The sequence below is a fragment of the Lissotriton vulgaris genome, chromosome 5 (assembly GCF_964263255.1).
Source record: "Lissotriton vulgaris chromosome 5, aLisVul1.2, whole genome shotgun sequence".
In the NCBI taxonomy this organism is placed as follows: Eukaryota; Metazoa; Chordata; class Amphibia; order Caudata; family Salamandridae; genus Lissotriton; species Lissotriton vulgaris.
In genome coordinates this window covers 1,708,221,514-1,708,235,493 of record NC_141693.1, presented here as the reverse complement: position 1 = coordinate 1,708,235,493, position 13,980 = coordinate 1,708,221,514, and the positions used below count along the sequence as shown (strand labels likewise).

Sequence of the window (13,980 nt, the reverse complement as noted above, 5' to 3'; positions counted from 1 at the left end):
CAGGGTAACACTTTCTTTTTTAAGAGTCTCACTGTGGTAAAACACATGCCGCATACAGAGCTGACTTGGGGTCTAATGAACAATGTGTGATCAATCTTAACTCCCATATTTTTCAGCACTTGCTTAGTGAAGGGAACAGGGCCATGGTTGGAGGGTCACTAGTCTGCTGACCATAGCTGTTGGGCTTTGCCAAGCAGTAAGATCTCAGTCTGCACTGTTGAGTTGGAGGCAGTTATAAGCCATTCAGTTGGCAATCTCTGACATACAATATGCAAATTGGGCTTTCACTTTGTGAGGGTCAGGACCAAAGGAAATTAGGAGTGGAGTGTCATCAGACTATGACACGATCTTCACACTGTATGCTCTCATAGACATTGAAAAGGGTTGGACTCAGACAACAGCGAAGAGAAAGCTCTGTATTGACATGCCTTGTTTTTCATTTAAAAGGGTCAAGACAAACATTTTGAGTGCAATTGTCAAGGAAGTCTCCAAGCCAGTGTAGCGCTCTGCCTTGGATGCCTGCTTTAGGTAGTCTACAGATTAGAATAGCATGCGAGATCGTGTCAAAAGCTGCAGACAGGTCCAATAGTACTAGCATGACTTGAGTACCCGCATCGAAGGAGAAGCGAATATTATCTGTGACTGCCAGTACAGCAGCCTCTGTGCTGTGTATTGCTCTAAAGCTGAATTGATAAGAGTCTAAAATCGTGTGATCTTCTAAAAAGAAAATGAGTTGTTTATTAATTAGGCTTTCTATGGCTTTTGTGCGCAAGGGTACCGAAGACATCAGTCTATAGTTTGATAAGACTTCAGGATTTAGATAAAGCTTTTTAAGGAGCTGAGAAACTTTTTGCACACTTCCTTTCAGTTGGCACGTTTGCTGAACCTAGGGAAAGTTTAAACAACGTCTTTATGGAAGGGGCCAGATGACAAGATAAACTGGTCACAATACTGGGGGGACACGAATCGCAGTGAGAGCCTGATTTTACAAGGGCTAGTATTTTCACCATCTGCTCCATACAGCAGGGATCGAAATCACACAAACTAGCATTGGCACCAAGATGTGGTTGATTCCAATCAAAATCTGTCCTAGGGAGTACATATGGGAAGCTCTTGGACTTCATTTTTTCTTTGAAGAAATCTGCGAGAGAATCACAGAGTTTTTGGGAGGCCGGGATAGTAGTTGTGCATGCATGCGGATTCCCAAAGTTATTTAGCACTTTGTATAACTCCTTTGTGGAGATACCTGCTTGGTCTATAATGGAGGTTAAATACCCTCTCCGTGCTGTTTTAATCATAGTATGATAGTTCCTTAGCATAGCCCGAAATGCTGTTATGTCCATAGAGGATTTTATGGAATGCCATCTGCGCTCCAAGTGTTTACATTTGGATTTTGCTAGACCTAAAATGTCTGTGTACCAGGATGTATGACTTCTGAGAGAAGCGGATGCAGCTTTTTTGAGGGAGGTTATATAATCAAAAGTATTTATTAAGGCATCATTATAGACAGCCATAGCAGTATTCATATCTATATGGGGTGAATCTTGAAAGCCTCCGAAACTTTGACAGGAGTAACCATCTTCCAGAGGCAACGGGGTCTGGAGTCCTCACTCTTGGACTTACCCAAGACATTTAAAGGGATTGAGAACATGATCAAACAATAGTCTAACCAGGTGATTGGCATGGGAGGTTTGTATGTTTTTTCCACTATATTTGTTAAAATAGGATCACAAGTGTGTCCGGCCCATCACCTTTTTAGGTCGAGCCTGGCGTACGCAGCGCGAAGCGCTGTCGCCAGCGAGGCTTATTGTTGTGGACTTGCCTCTGAAGTGGGACAGGAGATGGGCATGCGCAGAGCTTTCGGCGATTTGCGCAGGTGTACGCGCACGTACAGCCACGCGCTGTGCACATCGCTTGTCCCGCTTCAGAGTGAAATCAGCCTCCTGCAATAGCATTGCATTTTTTTTATGCATTTTGTTTTTTTACCGGCTCTTGTGAGGGCTCTGCGCTGCTCCCTGGCTGGTCTCCTCGTAGCAGGGGGGGCCTCTCTTCTGGTCACACACGGGGCTCCGTCACGCTCACAGGAGCCCCCAGCAGCATTCACAAAGGCGGGTTGGGCTCCCGTCGGACTTCTCTCTGCAAGAGGACTCCATGCCTCCATCGCGCGGGGCTCCCTCAGCTCAAGGGAGCCCCGGACACTGCTGCGCGCTCCATGCCCCAGGCAAAGTTGGCCGCACACATGCGCAGTGCGTAAGGAATGCGTGTGTGTTCCTGTGAATACGCGTGTCAAGCGCTTTCACTTTCCTTACCCCCATTGGCTTGTTTATATAGCAAGACTGTTGTGAAACAGGAAGTCTCTCTCTCGTGAGCTCAGCTTGTTCTATAAGTCTCACTGGCACATTCTGTCCTTAAGAACAACCATTAACAAGGACCGCAACGTCCACGTTGAGACCTCGCTTCCTTAGGAACGCATTCCAGATCTATGCCCCAAAAAGATCTCTGCGATAGGCATCCAGTTGTCTACTTTCAGTTCCTCGCACCAGAACTTCAACTTGGGGAGACAGACGTTTTCTGGTGGCAACTCCAAAACTCTGGAATTCTCTGCCCATATCTATCAAAACCAGTCCCACTCTCATCGCCTTCCGAAGAACCCTGAAAACTTGGTTATTTGATCAATGATCCCATCTGTTGGCTTTTGTCCCATGAAGTTCTAATGCGCCGAGACACCCTAGGGTATTTGTTGCGCTATATAAATCCCGTAAACATAAACAAACATAAACATAAACATGTGTACATAATGAGTGCATCCCTGTTTTTTTTTTTGGTGTAGGCTCGTTCTTTTTAATTCAGCAGTCCATGAGCATGCACATGTTTTCTAGCTCTTCCCAGTCTGCTGGTTCTGCCCCTAGGTAACACTCAACTCCAAGCTTCTCAACACGACCCACAAGCTTGTCCATTGCTTTCGCCACCCCTTGCAGGCTTTTCTTTTCTATTATTTATTTCCTCACCTCCCCGGCACAAGCTCAGCCATAAGTGCCTTCTTTGCTTACTCAATGCCAACTAGCTACTGCTTCCTTCCCTCCACTCCTCCATTGTTCCCCAAAGTATATGCTGTCCTTTAATTTTTTTGTTTAATTTAATTTGTGGGAGAGTAGGGTGCTGTCATTTGCTGCCAGGTCACTGTGCAATGCAAAAAGTACTTTTGCGCAGCTCAAATTAAATTTCTTTATTTGCTGTTCAAAATAGCACCTAAACTTTTGGATCGGTAGAAAAACAACGTAAAATTCCACCCACATCCTTTCCGAGGCGCACGCATGTATGGTGAAATATGCACATGAATATATCACATATGCATGCCTGGAGAATGACACAGCAGTCATTGTGCCTCCCCACCCCCCTCTTTTTTTGGCCAATGCTACACAGAATCGGCAAGAAAACTATTATTTTTCCTGATGGACACAACACTGGCAAAAAGCATTGGGAAGGTCAATAGGTCAAATAGGCAAAAGCTTCTGCGAAGTTTGACAGTCATAGTGAGGTATACACATGTCAGTCTTTCAGTATTCCAAATGTACAGAGGCCACAAGGAGAACACAGAATGTGTCGTTAAAGAGGACTAAAGACTATTGGTTTCACAGTCTCAGGTCAACAGACAAGTATGATTCATATAAAAAGGCATTGGGACCAAGTGCTACTTTCAAAAGAATACCACTTTGCATCGTAGTTTCTCCTGTCCCCTCAGCCCTGGACTAGCCTTCCTCAATAAACAGAACTGATCAACTATGTAAATGAGTGACTCTCTCCCCCATTCCCACCAGCTTCCAATCTCCGTTTTTTACAGGTTCTGTGTTTCATATTATTCCAGTTTCTTGTTTTTAAATATGGCATTTCAATTTAGCAACTTTAAACCGTTCATGATTTAAAACATCACTCACTGCAATAGCTTATAATCTCTCTGCTTCTCCATCTCTTCCTTCTCTAATTCTCGTTATACTGAAATAACGACTATTTTGGAGGCTCTCTCTCACCCCTTTATCTGAGTTGCTTTCAAAAACAAAAACATACTTCCATTCTACTTCTTGCTGTCTCTGTATCACGCGCCACATTTTGAGATATGGCGACATTTTAATTCTAATTTTCCACTATCCTCTTTCAGTACATTATTTTTCACTCTGTACATTCTTCTTCACATGACACTAACGCTTTATATACACTTCTGTGACTGAGACACAGGTATTTTGCACAGAGACAAACAATATAAGGTATGCTCATTAGGTGAACATGCATGCACTTCAAACTAACTGCAGGATCCGTGTAATCAGACAATGACATTAACACAGTATAAAAAATCAAGACCCCAGTCCTGCTTGCAAGCGTTTCTTACACAACTAATGTTAGGTGTCACATTTGCAAAAGTTAAAACTATTGGCATTGTAAATGACAAAGCTATTAATTTCACTATTTTTCAAAACCAACACATAAATAAAAAATGTGTCATTTACAAAACCAATAGCTCAAATTTTCCTAATGCGAGACCTATTGCATTGCATATGCTTGTTTATTAAGCCCTACTGACTCCATGTCATCTAGGAGTTCTGATACACCTTGATCGTTAAAATCGCCCAACAATAGAAATGTATCAGAAGCTAGGATACGGGGAGAAATATAATCAATTAAAGACTGGGTGAGATCTTCCCCTGTGCCTGGCGGAAGATATATCAAACCCTCCTTTCAGACATCAGTAGCTGCATTTGTGAATTTAAATATACACATCTCAATCCATGTTGTGAGTAGGGTGTCGATTGATTCAACTTTTATGGAGTTGTCAAAGGCGATGATGACACCGCCTCTCAAACGTTCTTCCCTGTCTAATTTAATCAGACAATAGTGTTCTGGTATGGCAAGTGGAATACAGAGATGCCCCGTTCTGCAAAGCCAGGTCTCTGAAGAAGCATAGCTTGGGGGCAATGGGTCGTGATAAAGTCCCATATTTCTGGTCTTTGCCATGGACCCAATACTGCAATAGTGGCAATCTATCATTTCTGTATTGCTGTCATTCAGTGGAAACGGAGTGAGAATATTCTACAGGAGGGTCTTTGGATGAGCCACTATGGAAAGCCCACAGGATATAGTGGTGCAGAGAAGAACAGAGTGGCTTAGAGTGCAGTGACGTACTGCGCAATGGTGTAGATTGCAGCGGCACAGAGTAGAATGTTGTAGAACATATTGGTGTAAAGTGCATTGATGCAAATTAGAGTGCAGTTGTTTAGGGTAGATTACAGTGGCTTAGAGTGGCTCAACATAGAGTGCTTTGGCATCGAGTGAATTGGCGTAGAGTGCAGTTGTTTAGGGTAAATTACAGTGGCATAGAGTGTTGTGGCATAGAGTGGATGTGCAGAAAGCCACAGAGTGCAGTCGTATACAGCAGATTGTTTTAGAGTGGTGCAGGGTAGAGTATAGTGGTGCAGTGGCATTGAGTAGTGGCGTAGAACGCAGTGGCTCAGAGTTGACTCCAGTGCCGTAGAGCGGAGTAGAGTGTCGTAAAGAGGAACGGAGAAGTGTAGAGTGGAGTGGTATAGAGTAGTGGCGTAGAGTGCAGTGTTGCAAAGTGGTGTGGAGGGCAGTGGTGAAAAGTGAAGTGGAGCACAGTAGAGTGGCGTAGAGTGCACTAGCCGAGTAGAGTAGAGTAGAGAGGAGTACAATGCAGTGTCAGAGTGCAGTTGTGCACAGTAGATTAGAGGGGTAGAGTGCTGCAGAGTAGACTGCAGTGGCATAGAGTAAAGTGTTGCAGAGTAGTGGTATAGAGTTCAGTAGCAGAGAGTACAGAGCTGTAGAGTGTCAGAGTGGAGTAGAGTAGCGTAAAGAGCATTGGTGGAGAGTGCAGTGTCGTACAGTGATGCAGATTTAAGTGGCATAGAGTGCAGTGTTGCAGAGTGGAGTGGTGGAGAGTGCAGTGGTGCACAGTAGATTGGGCTACAATGCACTGGCAGAGTAGAGTGGTGCAGAGTAGATTAAAGAAGCCTAGAGTGCAGTGTCAGAATGTACCGTAGAGTAGAGTGAATTGGCAGACAGTAAAGAGTAGGGTGGCAGAGAGTTCAGAGTAGACTGCATAGAGTGCAGTGGAATAGAGTGGCGTACCGTGCATTGGTGGTGTACAGTGATGCAGAGTGGAGGGCAATGGTATAGAGTGCAGTGGTGCAAAGTAGATTGGCATAGAGCACAGTGGCATGGTGTGGAGTGACACTTAGAGTGGCGTAAATTGCAGTGGCAGAGTAGATTGTTTCAGAGTATAGTGAAGTGGCATAGAGTGCAGTATTATAGAGTAGAGTGGTGCAGAGTAGATTAGAGTGGATTGACGTAGAGCACAGTGGTGTAGAGTGGCATAAAGTAGAGTGGCAGAGAGTGCAATGTTGAGGTCTATACTGTCATATTGTAGTGATGTACAGTAGAGAGAATGGATATTATTGGTGTAGAGTGCAGTCATGCAGAGTAGAGTGCTACAGAGTACAGTGGTGCAGAGTAGAATAGTGTGGTGTAGATTGCAGTGACGCAGAGTAGAACAGAGTGGCATGGAGTGTAGTGACAGAGTAGAACAAATGGGCGTAAAGTAATTTGATGTAGAGTAGATTGGAGTAGTTAAGAGTGCATTTGTTTTTTAGTAGAATGAATTGGCGGACAAGGCAGTGGCATAGTAGAGTGGCATAGATTGAAGTGAAGTATTGAAGAGCATAGTATTACATAGTAGAGTAATACGGGATAGAGTGCATTGGCCTAGAGTGGAGAGAAGTGGAGTGGTGCAAAGAAGAGTGCAGTGACGCAGTGTGGAGTGGTGCAGAGTAGAATGGGGTGGGACAATGTGGAGTATCCATGGTACAACTGGCTCACGAAAGCGGCAGAGCACTGTAGTAGGAAAGAGAGGACAGGAACAAACCAGATACAAAGAAAACCAATCTGGTTTAACAGTCATCTGGCATCTCTAAAAAGAGCATGCAAAAAAAACGAAAGAGCCTGGAGGAAATCATACGATACAACCTTAAAAATACAATATAAGAAAAAGATCAGACACTACCACAATAAAATCAAGATAGCCCAAGTCAGATATTTCCAGGAAAAAATAAAGTTTGCCACTCAATCTTCCAGAGAACTTTTCAAAAAGGTTAAATCCCTCACATCAATAGAACCGGATGACTCTCCACAATCCTTCTCCAAGGAGAGATGCAACGAACTGGCAGCCGTTTTTTAAAATAAGGTTGTTAACATCTACAACTCCGTGACAAGGAGTAGAGATAGTCCAGACCCTCAAGGTACTAATGCTGTTAGAGAGCACACAGCGTGACATATACTAAACGAATTACCAGCAATAAATAAAGACACGACCAAGATCTTACAAGGTATCAAATCAGGGTCCCCCTTAGATCCAATTCACCCCCATTCTGTTACAGGGGGGAAACAACATCCTAACAACCACAACAGAGTTACTCACTCTATCCCTCAGGGAAGACAAATTGCTGAAATCCTGGAAACATTGCTCAAAAAGCCACACTCAGACCCAAAAGATATGGGGAATTTCCACCCCATATCACTCCTACCCATCTTAGGACAGATGGCTGAAAACATGTCAACCACATGCTGTTCCAATTCTAAGAGGAGAATGAGGTACTGCACCAGACCCAAATAGGTTTCAGACCAGCCCACAGCACTGAATCTGCCTTACTACTGGTCACAGAAGAACGGAAGGGAATCAAGGAGGTGCTGCCGCCATCCTGCTGCTCGACTTGATGCAGCCTTTGATACAGTGGATCACAAAACACTCATTCTTAGAGTACAGAGAGCAGGGATCCAAGACCATGTGTTAAGGTGGATAGTATCATTCTTGAAGGACAGATCCTTTCAAACCACAGAATGCAGACACTTCTCGGACAGTCTAGGAGGTCACATGTGGTGTGCCACAGGGCTCTTTCCTCAGCCCTACGTTGTTCAACTTGTACATGCAACCTCTGGCCGGGATTGTCCAGGAATTTGGGTGGTCAATCGTAACATATGCAGATGACACCCAACGGGTAGTTTCAGTAGCAGGGGACCCGGTCTTGAAACACAACCTAGTGTCTACATGCATGGAAAAGTTAGCCAACTGGATGACAAGCTGCAAGCTAAAAATAAATGAAGACAAACAGAACTCATGTTCCTAGAAAACAATCTGCCACTACAAGTCACCATGGAATGGCCAAAGAATTGGAAAGTCTACCGGTGCATAAAAATTCCATAAAGAACCTAGGAGTGTGGATAGACCACAACCTCACTATGGAAACTCAAGCCAGGAAACTTGGCGCTGCCACCTGTTTTGGAATTTCCCGGATGCTCCAAAAACTTCTTGACCTCATTCCAGAGGAGTCCCAGAGAACAGTGATAAGAGTCTTTGGTGGTCTCGTGCCTAGACTACGGGAACTCTCTCTTCCTAGGGTCACCCAAATACGTGCTAAATAGACTAGAGATGGTACAAAAGGCAGCAGCCAGGTTACTCAGAAGTATACCAAGGTATGAATTAGCGAAAAAGGCTCTGAAAACACTCCACTGGCTGCCAGTTCAGGCCAGGGGCAAGTTCAAGGCACTGTGCATGGCACACAGGGCCTTGAACAGAAAAAGGCCAACTTTATTCAGGGCCCTGATCATACCCTACACACCGGAAAGAACCCTAAGAACCTCTTCAGATTGCCTGGCCAAAACCACTAGTATTAGGCGATCCAGATGGGTAGGAAGTTCTTTCACGCATTCAGTACTAAAACTTCGGAACTCCATGCCCATAGAACTAAGATTCCTTAGAGATGAGATTGCCTTCAGGAAAGAACGTCGGCTGTCGGCTGTTCCCAGGTTGAGTCAAAGGGACACGCGCTCTACTGCTCCGTAGCGCTGGGAAGCTATGCGCTCTACAAAAATCACAGACATAAACATATGGTAGCATACTGCCATTACAGACAACACAATTGAAATGACCATTACATTTGCACTCACACAGTTTTACTGCAAAAAGTACAGTGCACAAACGTTAATGTGTGGAAACGTCATCACCCAATGTATTGATGTGATCGTCAGCACAGTTCTTTTACAGACATTTAGATGTTGTTGTTGGCTTTGAAGTCGGAGAAAGAAAAATACACACCAAGCTTCCTGGAAGACACAGGCTGCCATTTGAACTCTGTCTTTGAATGCACAGCAAATGTGACAAGATAAAAACACGATTTAAAGACCTGTTTACAGAAAGCGCGTTCATGAAAGAATACAGTAAATATGGTTTGGACACGGGAGAGAAGAACTCGAGTTGGACAGCCAAAGCAAACAGAAAGCCAGATAATGTGAGTAGCAAAGCTAATAGTAAGCAACCGGGGGTGGGTGGACTGGGGGGAAATACATTCTTATGGTACACTATCTAAATGTTCCCAAGATGTATTTAGCAAACCAGACAGTTGTACTGTCTTGTACCCCGAGGCCTAAAATGGAACATACAGTAGCACAATTGTTTTGGACAGTGCAACTAGAATTTGGAACTTTCTTCACCCAGACTACCAGTCTACTTTCAAGACGAACTAAAAATGCTTCTCTTCCAAAGATGCTTTTAGTCATGCCAAAGTCAGCTGTAACGTTTGCAGTCTATGGTCATTGCAGACTCCCTTCTCCGTTCACTCCAACTCCTTTCTAGAGGTTAACCCTATTTCTTATCTTTCCTTCCTCCCACTTGTTTTCTAGCCGATTCTTCTTCTGCCTCTTTTCACAATACCCTGAGCACCGTTCTTTTTTGCATTCACTGCTTAGCTATTACCAATCTTCCACGACCAACACCTTCCCACTAGGTCTTATTGTCAGTTACTGCCATGTAGTAATAGCCCGTACATGGGACTATACTAGTTGATATATATTTCAATTTATTTGTTACAAGTATGCATTGTTACCTAGTTTGTCTTTCACCTATTCGGACGTGGCTCTTTGCTAAGTATTGGTTTACTGTTACAATGAAACATTATAGGCACGAATCAGGTTTGTTGACATGTATGAATGACTGACCCATCGCTACACATACGCAACAAAAAGTAACTGAACGTAACTCTTTTTAATGAGGATGCTCAGAGCAATGCAGAAAGACACCACAGGTTGATGGAGGTGGTACGTCGCGAAAAAAATAACAAATGCTCTATGCAAAATTGTTTATGTGCTCAAATAAAACAAACTATATCTCGTGCGTTAAATGGGCAGGTACTACTGACCGTAACGGAGTACACGCACTTCTTAAATTTGAAAGGGAGAGTACCTGCACTTCTCAGCACTGATACAATAAATTTAATGGCAGAGTACTGGCACTTCTGTTAACAGGCTGGTGTGAAGTACAGTGTTCACCAATGGACACTGGGTGTTTGTTTATATTCTGTTCTACTTTGACTATATTTGCTTTGTGATGGTTCTGAAAGTGGTCAAGTTGGTCCCAAATGATCAAAATAGCGAACAGTCTTTCATCTCCTGTGGCGGTTGGTCAAGGTGTTCCTCAAGGCTCTATACTTGCACCCACATTGTTCAATCTCTATTTAGAACCACTGGGAAATCTCCTAAGTAAATCCGGGATCCACTATCATCTCTATGCAGACGACACTCAAATCTACCTCAAGGTTGCCTCCACTCACGATCTCTCCATCCTAAGCTCTACTCTTGACTCCATTCAAAACTGGATGTCAACTCATCAACTGATTCTGAATCCGTCCAAAACTGAATTCCTCCTCTTCTCCTCCTCACTCTCCGCCCCCGGTTCAATCATGGATGAATCTACTTAACAATAAACCAATCATTGTCGACAGCGCAAAATCCCTGAGTGTCATACTCGACAAAAAACTCAATCCAATCTCCCACATCAATTCCATTGCAAGGTCTGCTCGATACCAACTGCCCCTTCTTTGGGGAATCCGTCGCTTCTTCCCGGAGCAGGACCTTATAACCCTGGTGCAATCGTTGGTCCTCTCCAGACTAGACTACTGCAATTCTCTTCTTACTGGCCTCCCCAAATCCCACTAGTCCCCCCTTAAATCTGTTTTCCATTCAGCAGCTCGTTTCATTTATGGGGCCGAAAGAAGCAACCACATCACACCGATGTTATCCACCCTCCGCTGGCTTCCCATCGAGGCTAGAGCTATCTACAAGACTGCCTGCATCACCCAAAAAAGCCTTACCCTCCTCCTCACCTCGCTACCTGGCAAATAAACTGAAACTCTCTGAAAGCTCTAGACCATCACATAATGCAGAAAATCTACTACTTGAACCTCCCACTTTCAAGAAGGAAAGATCGATGGCCCAATCCTTTTCAGGCAACGCGGTGAGAATCTGGAACTCCATTCCGCCTCAGTTCCAGACCACCGCCTCCTCCCAGGCCTTCAAAACGGACCTCAAAGTTCTCCTCCTCCAAAGACACCTCCAAAAGTAATTCACGTCCTCTCTATTATCTGAAGGAAGACCTCCCATTACTGAAAATTCTATGCTCCATGACTATGGAAGTGCCTTCCCAGTGTGTTCTTGTGGTTGGAGTGTTTGCCATTTATTGCAGTATTATCCTTGTACCTGTGTTTGGTACTCTTTTGTAACATGCACACACCACTCTTCTCTTGTAACACACTGTTTGCTACCTCTCACATTTTGTTTGCCGTTGATACTTGCACAAGTGCCACCATTGCCTATGTAACGTTTGTTCTTGTGCCTAGCATATATTGCAGTATTATACCTCTAATTGTACTTTGATTTCTCTTGTAACCTGCACACTTGTCACTTTTTCCTACTGTGCACTGTTTGCTACCTCATGTATTTCGTTTGCTCACAATTGTCACTTTTACCTCATGTAACTTAACGTCTACTTTTGTAATCTGTTCACGTGTAATGTTCTCTTCGTGTATCACTTCATGTATCAATACTGTTCCTATTCTGAAGCGCTCTGACGCCTTCGGGTAAAGTCCGAATGCCTTTTAAGGCATAAATAAATAAACAGTAAATACCTGCACCTTTATATTTCCATTTAAAGCACAGATTGGATGAGAGACCATTTGTTACTGATCACCTTGAATTACCCCACGCAGCGAAAAAAGAAGTCCAAAACACACACCTTGTCTCCACTCTAGTCAAGTCCCAAATAAGGACACTCTATAGAAGCAAACATCAGTACCCACGAGAAAACAGCCATCCCCTTTATAGCCATCATGTGCCAACTCAGCCCGAAACAACGCCCCTCCCGAAAAAAAAATACCACCGTTCAGATCTTCCCCAAATATACTCTTCTTACCTGTTTCACTTGCCCAGATCTTTTCCCATGCGCCTTCCTGCTGCAGGCTGTGTGTGTGTGAGCTGTATTGAAAGGACCCGCGCGACACAGTAGGAACGTTGAAGTCAGGCTGCCCTCTTACCGCCTGAACTGAGAAATGCCCTCAACCCCCAGAGTGGCTACATTTGTGCTGAACTACTAGCGGCAGAGGGGATCTATGAACACCCGGTCAAATAAAACATTTTTTTTTAATGGAGCGATTGCTGGAGATTTATCGACATTTTTTAGCAGGCCCTCGTATGGACACCTCTCAAAGCTCTCGTGCTGCTTAAGGGAAACCTTCTAGGCCCCCGCCACTTTGGAGTTCTCATACACGTAAGATGGACGCAGCGCTATAACAGTATGTTAACCAACTTACTAGATTCTAGGCGCCATGCTGTCTTAGAATCTTTATCATTTTTGATGCCAGTTTTTAAAGCACAATTTAAAACGTTTATAAAATTCCTAAGACCTGATAGCTGTAGACAAACGTAGATATTGTGAATCATTTTAACATTATTAAATATTAAAGCAAAAACATTAAATTAGTTTATATCAAACGTTTTTTAAATAACGTTATCGTACATAAATATCTAAATATTTGTGCTACCAAATTAAATTGGATACATTACAAAATGGTTATTAGATATTTGTGATGTCGTGAGCTCGTGCCTGGGCTAAAGGGAGGTGCTTAAGATGATGCATGATCACAGTTGCTATGGAGACGCGTTGATCCGTGTGGTAGAGTTTCGCTAGTACCAGTCTGTCTCACACTTTTTGGGAAAAGTCGGACCTTAGTTGCTGCTCCTCGTGGATCAAGTTGTTCTTTCGTCCTGTCCGTATCACTGAGCTCACCTTGGCAAATGTTAAGAAGTATGGTTTTCGTAATCGTCGCTCACGTAACTATATGTTTTTTTTCTCTTTTTTAAGACTATATACTTCTCTGTACAGCAGTCTGACTCTTAGGGTCATTGGGCTCATTGAGATGCTGGACATTGGTGCAGTTGGTGGTGCAAAGGCGCTCAAAGATAATCATTTAAAAAAATGTAAATTAACACCAACTTGGAAAAGAAAACCAGCATTTACAATGCAATAGGTCTCTCATTTTCGATAGTTTGAACTATTGGCAGTGTAGTAAGCACTCACTTTGTAATGCTTATGAGAAGCAACGCTGACAGTAACCTCACCTCTTTTACTGCCAGCCGTGCTACTTGTAAGCAAGGACTATAAGTAGAAAGTGCGTTTTTATGCACCTCTTGAAGGTTTTCAAAACATAAATAAAAGGCATTGTCATTTAAAAATGCTTACCTTATAAGGTAAAAGGAAATGAGTTCAACAGAAGTCTATGTGCCGAGTATTACAAACCAGTGCTTAATTTGTGAAACAGATTTCATGAAGACTGCACACGTAGGATGACACATCATGGGAACGGATTTTAAAGAAATATGTTGGATTTTCTTGAGTTCATGGACACTTTAACTTTGAGTGACTTTTAAAGCTTTTCCCTTGTTGTTCTCAAACATTGCGTTTCATGCGCAGTACATTTACATTTGTGTGGGACAAGAAATTGTAACATTGTAGCACGAGCGTTTTAATTGACATCGCAAGGGAGGGCGGGGTATTCTGATAGATTTGATCGGGGAGAGCTTTTGAATCAA

At 43.4% G+C, this 13,980-nt stretch overlaps 2 protein-coding genes across 4 annotated transcripts in view; one reads left to right on the top strand and one right to left on the bottom strand.

Moving 5' to 3' along the window:
• EFTUD2 (elongation factor Tu GTP binding domain containing 2) overlaps positions 1–12,510 on the bottom strand; it is a 253,358-nt gene extending 240,848 nt beyond the window's left edge. The window contains exon 1 of one of the 2 annotated variants that reach the window (XM_086923883.1): positions 12,305–12,510. The gene's annotated coding sequence lies outside the window, so the exon portion shown is untranslated. The remainder of the gene's footprint in view (positions 1–12,304) is intronic. The other variant, XM_086923882.1, reaches the window with a different exon arrangement.
• Positions 12,511–12,996: 486 nt separating this feature from the next.
• DNAAF19 (dynein axonemal assembly factor 19) overlaps positions 12,997–13,980 on the top strand; it is a 54,468-nt gene continuing 53,484 nt past the window's right edge. The window contains exon 1 of one of the 2 annotated variants that reach the window (XM_086923879.1): positions 12,997–13,221. The gene's annotated coding sequence lies outside the window, so the exon portion shown is untranslated. The remainder of the gene's footprint in view (positions 13,222–13,980) is intronic. The other variant, XM_086923881.1, reaches the window with a different exon arrangement.